Raw genomic sequence first — 11,446 nt, 5'->3', positions numbered from 1 at the left:
GCACCAAAATTTCTTGAATTATCCCCCCTTTTTACTTAGAATTTCAGGTTTAAGTTTTGATGTATTTTCACTCTATCTTATTTATTACTAAATGGATTTGATTCAAATTTGAAATAGTTGTTCCACCTTATTACCCACATCATATGACACAAGGTCCATAACTCTGTTACCAATATTTCATGAAATATGCATCCCTTTTACTTGGACTTTTAGATTAATTTTGATGCATTTTCACTATATTTCAGTTATTGCTAAATGGATTTGATTCAAACTTGAAGTTGTTATTCCACATTGTCACGCACATCATATGACACAATGTGCAAAAATCACTCTTGCACCAATATTTCATAAATTATCCCTCTGTTTGCTTAGAATTATACTTATTTAATGTTCTTTATCTCTCTTATTATAATACTTTTGACACAGACTCAAGCTATTGTCCAATACCTTCATTCTTATTGGAGTCATTAAACACTCTAGTGACAGCTCCAGTTTCTTCAGCTGTGCCTAGTTTCACTATCCAGCACCAAAAAAGTGGAGCGCGCTGTCTGCTGTGACAGTTCTTGTTAGGTCACCTGTCACATAGAGACAGGGTGAGCTTTTGTGATCATCCATTCATCTGTCTGTTGACAATTTCTTGTGAACATGATAGAAACCACGTTTTGTAATTGAGTTTAACCAAACTTACACACAACTTATATTGGCATAATATCTCAGTTCCTTTCGAAAACTGGCCAGATCCCATCATGGGTTCCAGAGTTATGGCCCCTTAAAGGGTCAAAATTTGCTACTTTGGCTTGTGAACGCGTTAGAGACCACATTTTGCAATTGATTTTTATCAAACATGCACACAGCTTATATTGGCACAATATCTCGGTTCTTTTTGACAACTGGCCAGATCCCATCATGGGTTCCAAAGGTATGGGCCCTTAAAGGGCCAAGATTTGCTATTTTGGCTCATGCAGCCATATGGAGACTTCATTTATGGTTTGATTTAATACAAACTTGCAAGATATCTTTAACAACAATAGATCTTGTATCCCATGATGAATCTGTCAGATCCAATGATAAGTTTCAGAGTTACGGCCCCTAATTGACCCCTGAAAGAGCCAAAATTTGTTTATTTTTACCTTGTAAACACGATAGAAGTGACATTTTACATCTGATTTTAACCACATTTTCACACAACTTAAGTCACAATAAGATCTCGGCTCATTTCGAAAACCGGCTAAATTCCTTCATTGGTTCTAGAATTACTGCCTCTGAAAGGGTCAAATTTTCTATTTAGGTCCTTCCAGCCATATAGAGGTTTCACTTATGCTTTGATTTGATACAAACTTGCACAGAATATTTATCCTAATGATCTCTAGGCCAAGAAACTTGATCAGAATGTTAATCTTGATGATTCCAAGGCCAAGTTTAAGAATTAAAATTCTGAGATATCATTCTTATTCCTGTGGGAAGAGCTTCCATTTTAGCCTAATCACTTCCATACATTCACCTTTGAAATTCAGCCTTTACTTTATTTGCTTAGGAGTATGCAAGCTATTTAAAAGTGAATAGCTATGTTTGGAAGTTTGGTTGATTCCATTTCTCTTTATGGGTTACATGATATTTATACATTATCCCCCTTTATATCGAGAGATTAAATATTGAAGTATCATTTTCATTGTTATAGGAAGAGCCACTATTTTGGCCTGATCATTTCCAAAGAGGGACCTCTTTCAAGTTAGCCTTTGCTATGTTTGCTTATGTGACCTGTTAGAAGTGAATAGCTAAATATAGAAATTTGGTCAATTTCTTTTCTCTATACAGATTGCATGATACTAATTCATTGCCTTCTTTTATATCAAGAATTAGAATTTTGAGATATCATTTTCAATGCTGTAGGAAGAGCCTCAATTTTAGCCTTTTCATTTCTATTGAATGACCTCTTTCAAATTCAGCCTTTGCCTTGTTTGCTTATGAGCTCTTTAGAAGTGAATATCTGTATATGGAAGGTTAGTCAAAATTCATTTACATCTCCATGTAGGGAAGTTCTCTGTTTTTATGTTGCCTGCTTCTAATTTATTGCCTCCTTATTTAAAATAAAGAATGACTATTCTGTGGTTTCATTTTGAGTCGGCTAAACGATTAATCGTTTTGACGAGTCCTTGCATCCGATTTCTAATGGACCAATAACACAGTTGAAGCGATGTGTTCCATTAGATTTCTCAAACTTCAAAGTTCACTGCAAGAATGAAATTAGTTCGTGAATTCCCTTTGCTTGACCAATTAACAATGTAATCTGTCATATTATGACTTGTATTGTGCAATCTCGAATGTATCTTAAGCATAAATGTGCATTTATGAATTGCGCAGGCTTACAAAGCTTGCGTAACATCCAGCGAAGACAAAAATAGTTCCACAGGCTCCAGATAGATGCGTATTACGAAATTACGTATAGAAATAATGCAAACGCATGTCTAATAATTTCTAAACGTATATAAATTACAGAAATGCACACAGTGCATTTTTAAAACAATTGAATCATCTGGATGCGTTAGGTACATAGCGATCCCGATCAGCCTTAATTCTCCCACATGAACGTATACACGCATCGTATGATTTCTATAAACTTTGCGTGTTTCTACACAACCATGAATTTTGCAGTCAGTAAACGGATAAATTATCGAAGAAAACTCTACTGTTTGTTAGTTACTACAGATATTAAAAATAATTTAATTCTTATTTTCGAGAAATAACAAATCGGCGAAACATTAAATTGTATTTTCTTGTAGTTTTGAAATCGAAAGTTATCGTACTATGTTTGGCGAAATGAACAACTTTTTTATGAAAAATTTAATAAGAGGTAATTTAACGTAAACTTCAATGTCGATATGCCAATTGCTGCTAAATGTCTTCGTATCATCACATGTGTAAAATATATTGTTCAACTGGAGAAAGTGTAATCGTATCGGATTATATATTTTGGTAAATATCGACTGTGTTATGAAATTTTAAGAAAAAAAACTAAAAACAAACTGAAACTGTAGACTATACTGTCAGTACATCAATCATTACCGACTCAGCCATTCAGCCTTTGTTAGTTATTAGGTAATGATGCTCCATTTAACCTAATCATTTTCGAAGAGTCACATTTTTCAAATTCATCATTTGCTTTGTTCGCTTATGTGAGCTTTTAGAAGTGAATAGCTATATATGGATGTTTGGTCAATTTCTTTTTTCTTTATAGGTTGCATGATACTAATTCGTTGTCTTCCAGTACATCGTGAATTCTGAGGTATCACTTTCATTGCTATAGGAAAAGCCTCCATATTTGCCTAAACACTTACATAGAGTCACCTCTCGAACCAAAATAGCAAATGTACCAGAGACATGTAGATGCATTCTGTATGCGAGTTAATATCGAGGTGGAATTTAAGTTCTTATCATCCTGCAAATATGCTTGAAAAGTTTGGAAGTATTTTGGCCAAGTGGTTTATGCTGCCCGCTTTCACATCGATTTTATTGCTGGAGCCGCTGTGGTGTGTCTTTTGGCAAGATACTTCCTCTCCCGCCTTAATCGACCTAGCTGAAAATCTGTACCAGCAATTTGCTAGGGATAAAAGTATAAATCCAACAATATTTGACATATATGTTTATAAGTATAAAGGAATTTAAAATATTCGTCGCCCAACTGTACATTGTGTCTCTTCAAAGTCGATTCTGACTTATGCGGCGTCAACTCGCTATATTGCCTTGATGAATTGACCTATGCTCAAAACAGCAACCCCTACTTGTCTAAGCACCGACTTAGCTCATTGCTCAAATTTAATAACGTTATGAATACTTAGTTATAGATATGTATACATCACAAATGCATTGTTTGTTATTATGAAAGCAGTCCTGGCAATTCCACAGGCCGTGTCGTTTTGGTGTTTTTTTTTTTTTGTTTTTTTTTTTTTTTTTTGTTTTTTTTTTTTTGTTTAAATCATAAATCCTTTTTTCACACAAAAACTTTTATTTGTAATCAATGAAAAAAAATCGATTTTGTCATCGTTTTTTTTGCATTTGACTAACATACAAAAAGTATTTTGTTTGAAAAAAGGAATTTTGATATAACAAAAAAAATAAACACTGGACCTGCCTGTGATTGTGATAGGGTTTCTTGTTTTCAGAGCACAGGTTCTATTATATCCACTTCAATAATTTTCGCATGTCTTTAACATTATTTCTTTCACACGGGGACGAAGTTAGTTCGACTAATTATAGCCGAGAATTTACAGTTTAATGCTTGACATACTATTACATTAAACAATAGCTTTAACAAAGTAGATTGTCGTTGCTTGTCAACGTCTGAGTGTGTGATTCCGATTTCTTACTGTGTAATCGAGCAAAGTAAACACCCGAATTGTGACTGTTGGTAGGTGGACGGCGACAGTTGATAGGTCAACAGTTTACGGTCCGCAGTTTGGCTAGTTTATGGTATCCGTAATCTGACGGCCAGGAATTACCAGTACACTTTACTAAAATTCAAGTAAAAAATAAATAAATAAAACATTCGATTGCTGTCCAACGGTCTGAAGATGTGACAGATGAGTTTTGTTATCGATATAGATACGGACATTCAAATGGTGACGTGCATGTATATAGCAAGTTAATAGCAGATATTCCAAAGTATCCGTCACATTCAACAAACTGTAAATTTTTAAATAACCAATCTCTTGTGCTTTCTAAATCAATACTCAAGATATTACAAAAAAATGAATTATACTCTGTTCTGCACTCTGTACAAAACTAATGATAGCCATACTAGAAATAAGTTGTACGATACTTGTATTTGTACACACAGTATGTAACCTTCAGAAAATAAAGTACTGTTGAAAAGCGGCGTTAAGCGCAAAACAAACAAAGAGTTAACACTAACAATGTACATTATACTACATATGGCAGGACTAATATTTACGGGCGTGTGGGACCTAATAAAGCCACCCAGTGTGATATTCCCATGACAAGTGTATACCGAATTAAAAACTTCAATTTTACGCGTTGCAGCGAACACCAACAATAAAAGTCGATTAACGATTCTTTACACATTTGTGACATGTTCTGTATAAATCTTGGGATGCTGTAATTCGCTTGAGTGATTTTGTCAGTCCGAAGCCCATGTTGATCCTACCTTGCAAAATTCGTCATAATAAATCACTGTTTGTGTTTTCTATGACGAAACCTTTTACGGAAAGCATTAGTGCCAAGTGCGTTTTATTTAGTAACTCGAATCGGGTTAGTAACTGAATTACCAAGTGTGGACGGAACGGATAGGAAAACGCCATCCTATAGTTCTGAACTGGTTTCAACACATCGGACTAAACCTATTTCATAGATACCAAATACACAAAAAGGAACTTGTGTGCTGATTGTATGATACACAAATGTTTTCAAAATAACGGACGAGCCTTTATCAGGGGGTGGACGTATTTTGCATTTTGCTGCTGAATGCTGTTTGCAGTTCAAAATGGCGTTATTTGTCTACCTTTTGACCTAACAGAGGACATATTTTGCAGTGGCAAGTGTGTTTATTATATACAATTTTTTAAACGATAACGCCCCGTTGGTGGCAATATAAATTATCTTCACTCAGCTTTTTGTCTTACATGTTTATCGTTGTTTGATAAAAAGTTATTGAAGGTACAGTGCCAGTTTATAATGACGAAAAAATCGTAGCCGTGCATGAGAATGTAATTCCTGTACAAAACGAACTCTTTACGGGATGTTTATTGATTTGTACATATACATAAATTTATACTCTAATTTAAGATTTTTATCTGCTACTGCTAAAGCCTCCCATTGCAAAAATATTTTGGTACAAGCAACATTTTGTTGTTTGATGTTGTATACACGACAGTTTTGTTGTTTGATTGTTCTACCGAGATGTCCTCTTCAAGTTTTTAATCCAATACAAAGATTGGCAACTAGAAATATTTAAAAGTGATATATATACCAGAAATATATATGTGTTTTCCTAAAATATATATGTACAATTAACAACATAAAAATGTCAGTTTATAAAAATGTTCAGATTGAACAGCTGTTTGATTTAATTCTAATTATATCAACACAAATATTATTCACTGTGCATTAATAGCATATCTTCATACTGGTATAATGAAACATATATTTTTTTCGTGTTTAATGAACCTACATAAGTCTTGCGGTCCTACCTAGGGACAATTATTTGCCTGTAAATGACACTGATGCGTTCAATCATTTTAGATCTTACTATTCAGCCAACACGCAACATTGCATCCTTCTTCCTCTTCCTCCTTTTCGTTATTTTGACTGTTATTATATTATCTTTAGTATTAGATTAATAGGTTAACTCAGCATACGTCCATTATAAACAAGTTTACATACAGAGGTAGGCACTCCGGGTGCCAAATTCATCCTCTTTCAGTACAGACATAGAGCGATCTGACTAGAGAGACAGAGCGGAGAAAGTCTCGGTAATAGTTTAGAAACAGACATTTCTGGCTTACTGAACTTGGCTCTTTTTAAGTCAATAATGTTCTTAGTCTACAACATCAATACACACGTAGCACTATTGGAAGAACCAATACACACCTCATACCTAGGTGGTCTACTCTAAAGAGCATCTCATAAATGTCAAGTGATTGACTGCTGGTATTTGAACCCTGGACATCTGGACTGAAAGTCAAGCGAGTCACAAACATACCAACGTTTCATTGCATTTAGTTCACCATCATATTCATTACCAGACCGGATTATCACATAATTAACGGACTTTTGCTGCAGATTATCAAAATAATGTAAGTTTCAAAATTACAAATTAATTTCATTAAATGTTTCCTTTTTAATTCTTAATCCCATGAATGTGTTTTTAAATATGTTTCCTTCCGTTTTTAGAAGTATTTTGTTTGAGTAAGTAAAGAAATCAAATGTGATGTTGGATGGCAGGATATATAATTTTGACATTTCTTTAGAGATGGTGCATTGTACCTTTGTCCTCAAAGTAATCTGCAATTTTATTTAGGTTCTTTCTATCATTTGTAATTAACGGACTTGTGCATATCATGAATATGAACTTTGACCTTTAACTGTGGCCTTAACCTTGAAACCAGCCTTCCAAAACTTGCACTCTGCACGTTGTCTCGATGTCAATATGTCTTTGACCTTTGATCGACTGAACACAAAAACATACACGATCCTTCTAAAGTGTTGCTTAGTCGAAATTTCAAATTTGAAAGCTACACCAATTACACTTTATTACTTACAGACAATGTTGAAGGACGGACAGATGGACGGATAAATGCATTTCATTATACGTCCCGTTTTTATCAAAACTGGCGTATAAAAAAATATTTTAAGGTACATATAACTTATATATAGTCTGTATATTTAGAGACTTATGCCCTATATAAAAGAAAGTAATATAGGGAGATATCCTTAAAAAAAGTGTTGTAAAAGTTATGTCATTGTACGCTGCACTTCATCTCAATGTCCTCTGTCATTGTAAACTATCTGCATAAATTCTCTACGTCAGTTGTAGTGTCATGCATTGGACAGTAAAACTTACTAAAGGGACATAACTCAAAAAGTAAGGTTGAGTAATAGTTAGTGCGTCGCACATTTTCACTTGAACCAGTATTACGTGAAACTTATCATAAGTGACAGTTTGGTTTTAAATTTCATTCATAAGCTCGAATCGACACGAATATGGACAGATTTCAAATAAAGGAAGATAATTAAATAAATAAGAAGGATAGAGTTATGTCATGTTGTTGAGCTGTCCGTAAGACAGCACACTCGACTTTTCTCAGTGCTTGACTCTTAATTAGATCTTTGCCAGTAAGAACGTTATAAAACATTAACAAAAAATAAATAAAACGGGCATACTGTATCAAAATTCAAATCAGAGTAATTGGAACTTTTTCTCCTGGTGTAGTAGTAAATTACTGTTTTAAGTTTCAAGTAAAGAACTTTCAGAGTATGAGAGATATTTGACTTTATCAAAAATTTAAACAAAACATCGAAGTTAAAAATGGGCATAACTGTGTCAAATTTCAGATGGTTTCTCCTTGTATAGACTTTGATAATGAATAACTATTTTAAGTTTCAAGTGAAAAGCTATCACAGTAACAGAAATTTTTCACTTTAAATAAAAAATATATACTAAAAATTCAAAATTAAAAATGAACATAAAAACTAGATTAAATGTTCCTCATCGAAGTCAAACTTTTTTGATGGAAATAAGGAATACGTAATTGTCTTTTAATTTCTTTTATATGGTACCTAGAAACATGACATATAACGGCTGTAGATGGGTGTCATCAAAACTTTTTATATGTCTGCTTCCCTAGGCGACAGTAGTTAACTGATCTTCAATATGAGGAATTAAAAATGAAAAGTCTAGAACATGCATAATATTTTTGTTGCTTTCACTAGTATCGGTGAGAATCACATTACATTTAGTATTATAAATATATCACTTTTAAATATTTCTTACTGCCAATCTTTATATTGGATTGAAAAACTTACAGATGACCTCTCGGTAGAACAATCAAACAACAAAACTGTCGTGTATACAACATCAAACAACAAAATGTTGCTTGTACCAAAATATTTTTGCAACGGGAGGTTTTAGAACTAGCAGATAATAATCTTGAATTAGAGTATAAATTTATGTATATGTACAAATCAATAAACATACCGTAAAGAGTTCGTTTTGTACAGGAATTACATTTTCATGCACGGCTACGACTTTTTCGTCACTGTAAACTGGCACTGTACCTTCAATAACTTTTTATCAAACAACGATAAACATGTAAGACTAAAAGCCGAGTGAAGATAAATTATATTGCCACCAATTGGGCGTTATCGTTTGAAAATTTATATATAATAAACACACTTACCACTGCAAAATATGTCCTCTGTTAGGTCAAAAAGTAAACAAATAACGCCATTGAACTGCAAACAGCATTTTTCTCGCCTAAAAAAGCAGGAAAATGCAAAAACCGCCCCCCCCCCCCCCCCGCTTTATTAGTATTCATCCTAAAAATGCACGTGCCTTATATTAAGGACATATTGCCTTTATAAGACTATACACAAAATCAAACATAGTTTTCTCTTGTAATGCATCTACCAATAAAAGTGTACATATAATTGTACAAAGGGCATTCAAAAACAACACGAATTAAAACAAGAGCTGTCTGATGACAGCGCGCTCGACTATTCGAAGAATTGATTGAAGAATGGGGTCAAAATATTTCCACGGATATTCAGACAAAAGAAATAAATAGATCAGACAAACAATGTTCCTGTATTACTTTGATTTCGATATGTCTTGCACTAAATGGCAATATATGAGCCAATTTCAAAGTTCAAAAAGGGCCATAATTCAGTCAAAATAGTTATGTACTCTTGCCTACAGATGGAAATCATAATGATAAACAAGTGTTCAAAGTTTAAAAGCCATATGTCAAATAGTTTTGACAAATCATGGGCTTGTATGAAAACAGAACTAATTCCAAAGTCCAAAATGGGCCATAATTCAGCCAAAATAGATGACAGAGTTATGTTCTCTTTCCTACAGATAGAGACTATTCTACTAAACAAGTGATAAAAGTTTCAAAGCCATCTGTCAAACACTTTACAAAAAATAAGAACTGGTGCGAAAACCTTAACCAAGATTTCTAAGTCAAAAGGGGCCATAATTCAGCCAAAAGCCTTGATGGAGTTATGTACTCTTGCCTATAACTGGACATGGTGATGGTAAACAGGTGTTGAAAGTTTCAAAGCTTTATCTCAAAAGACTTTGTCAAAATATGAACTGGTACGAAATATTACCTAGATTTCTAAGTCAAAAATGGGCCATAATTCAGGCAAAATCTGATGGAGTTATGTGCTCTTGCCTATAACTGGACATGGTGATGGTAAACAAGTGTTGAAAAGTTTCAAAGCTTTATCTCAAAAGACTTTGTCAAAATATGGACTGGTACGAAGAACTTAACCATGATTTCTAAGTCAAAAGGGGCCATAATTCAGCCAAAATCCTTGATGGAGTTATGTATTCTTGCCTATAACTGGACATGGTGATGGTAAACAAGTGTTGAAAGTTTCAAAGCTTTATCTCAAAAGACTTTGTCAAAATATGAACTGGTACGAAATATTAACCTAGATTTCTAAGTCAAAAAGGGCCATAATTCAGGCAAAATCCTTGATGGAGTTATGTGCTCTTGCCTATAACTGGACATGGTGATGGTAAACAAGTGATGAAAGTTTCAAAGCTTTATCTCAAAAGACTTTGTCAAAATATGAACTGGTACGAAGAACTTAACCATGATTTCTAAGTCAAAAGGGGCCATAATTCAGCCAAAATCCTTGATGGTGTTATGTATTCTTGCCTATAACTGGACATGGTGATGGTAAACAAGTGTTGAAAGTTTCAAAGCTTTATCTCAAAAGACTTTGTCAAAATATGAACTGGTACGAAAAACTTAACCATGATTTCTAAGTCAAAAGGGGCCATAATTCAGCCAAAATCCTTGATGGAGTTATGTACTCTTGCCTATAACTGGACATGGTGATGGTAAACAGGTGTTGAAAGTTTCAAAGCTTTATCTCAAAAGACTTTGTCAAAATATGAACTGGTACGAAATATTAACCTAGATTTCTAAGTCAAGAAGGGCCATAATTCAGGCAAAATCCTTGATGGAGTTATGTGCTCTTGCCTATAACTGGACATGGTGATAGTAAACAAGTGTTGAAAGTTTCAAAGCTTTATCTCAAAAGACTTTGTCAAAATATGAACTGGTACGAAAAACTTAACCATGATTTCTAAGTCAAAAGGGGGCATAATTCAGCCAAAATCCTTGATGGAGCTATGTACTCTTGCCTATAACTGGATATGGTGATGGTAAACAAGTGTTGAAAGTTTCAAAGCTTTATCTCAAAAGACTTTGTCAAAATATGAACTGGTACGAAAAACTTAACCATGATTTCTAAGTCAAAAGGGGCCATAATTCAGGCAAAATCCTTGATGGAGTTATGTGCTCTTGCCTATAACTGGCCATGATGATGGTAAACAAGTGTTGAAAGTTTCAAAGCTTTATCTCAAAAGACTTTGTCAAAATGTGGACTGGTACGAAAAACTTAACCCAAGGTGTGACGCCGACGCCGACGCCGTGGTGAGTAGGATAGCTCTACTTATTCTTCGAATAGTCGAGCTAAAAAGGATTATAATATATCGTTAGTCCCTGCAGTTGTATAGCAGTACTCCCACAAACGCTCCCGATTCTCAGTCGCACTTGCATGATAATTTAAACGACAGCAAGTTTATATTATTGTTTGATTATTATGGTTTCATGCATCGCTGAACTTAAAAATGTTGCCAATGATAGAGGCATACTGTAATGTTACACAATTTATTTTTCTGTATTGAAACGTT

Source organism: Mercenaria mercenaria, chromosome 9 (genome assembly GCF_021730395.1).
Source record: "Mercenaria mercenaria strain notata chromosome 9, MADL_Memer_1, whole genome shotgun sequence".
Taxonomy (NCBI): Eukaryota; Metazoa; Mollusca; class Bivalvia; order Venerida; family Veneridae; genus Mercenaria; species Mercenaria mercenaria.
The sequence above is the reverse complement of the archived record's forward strand: the minus strand, read 5'-3'. Positions refer to the sequence as shown.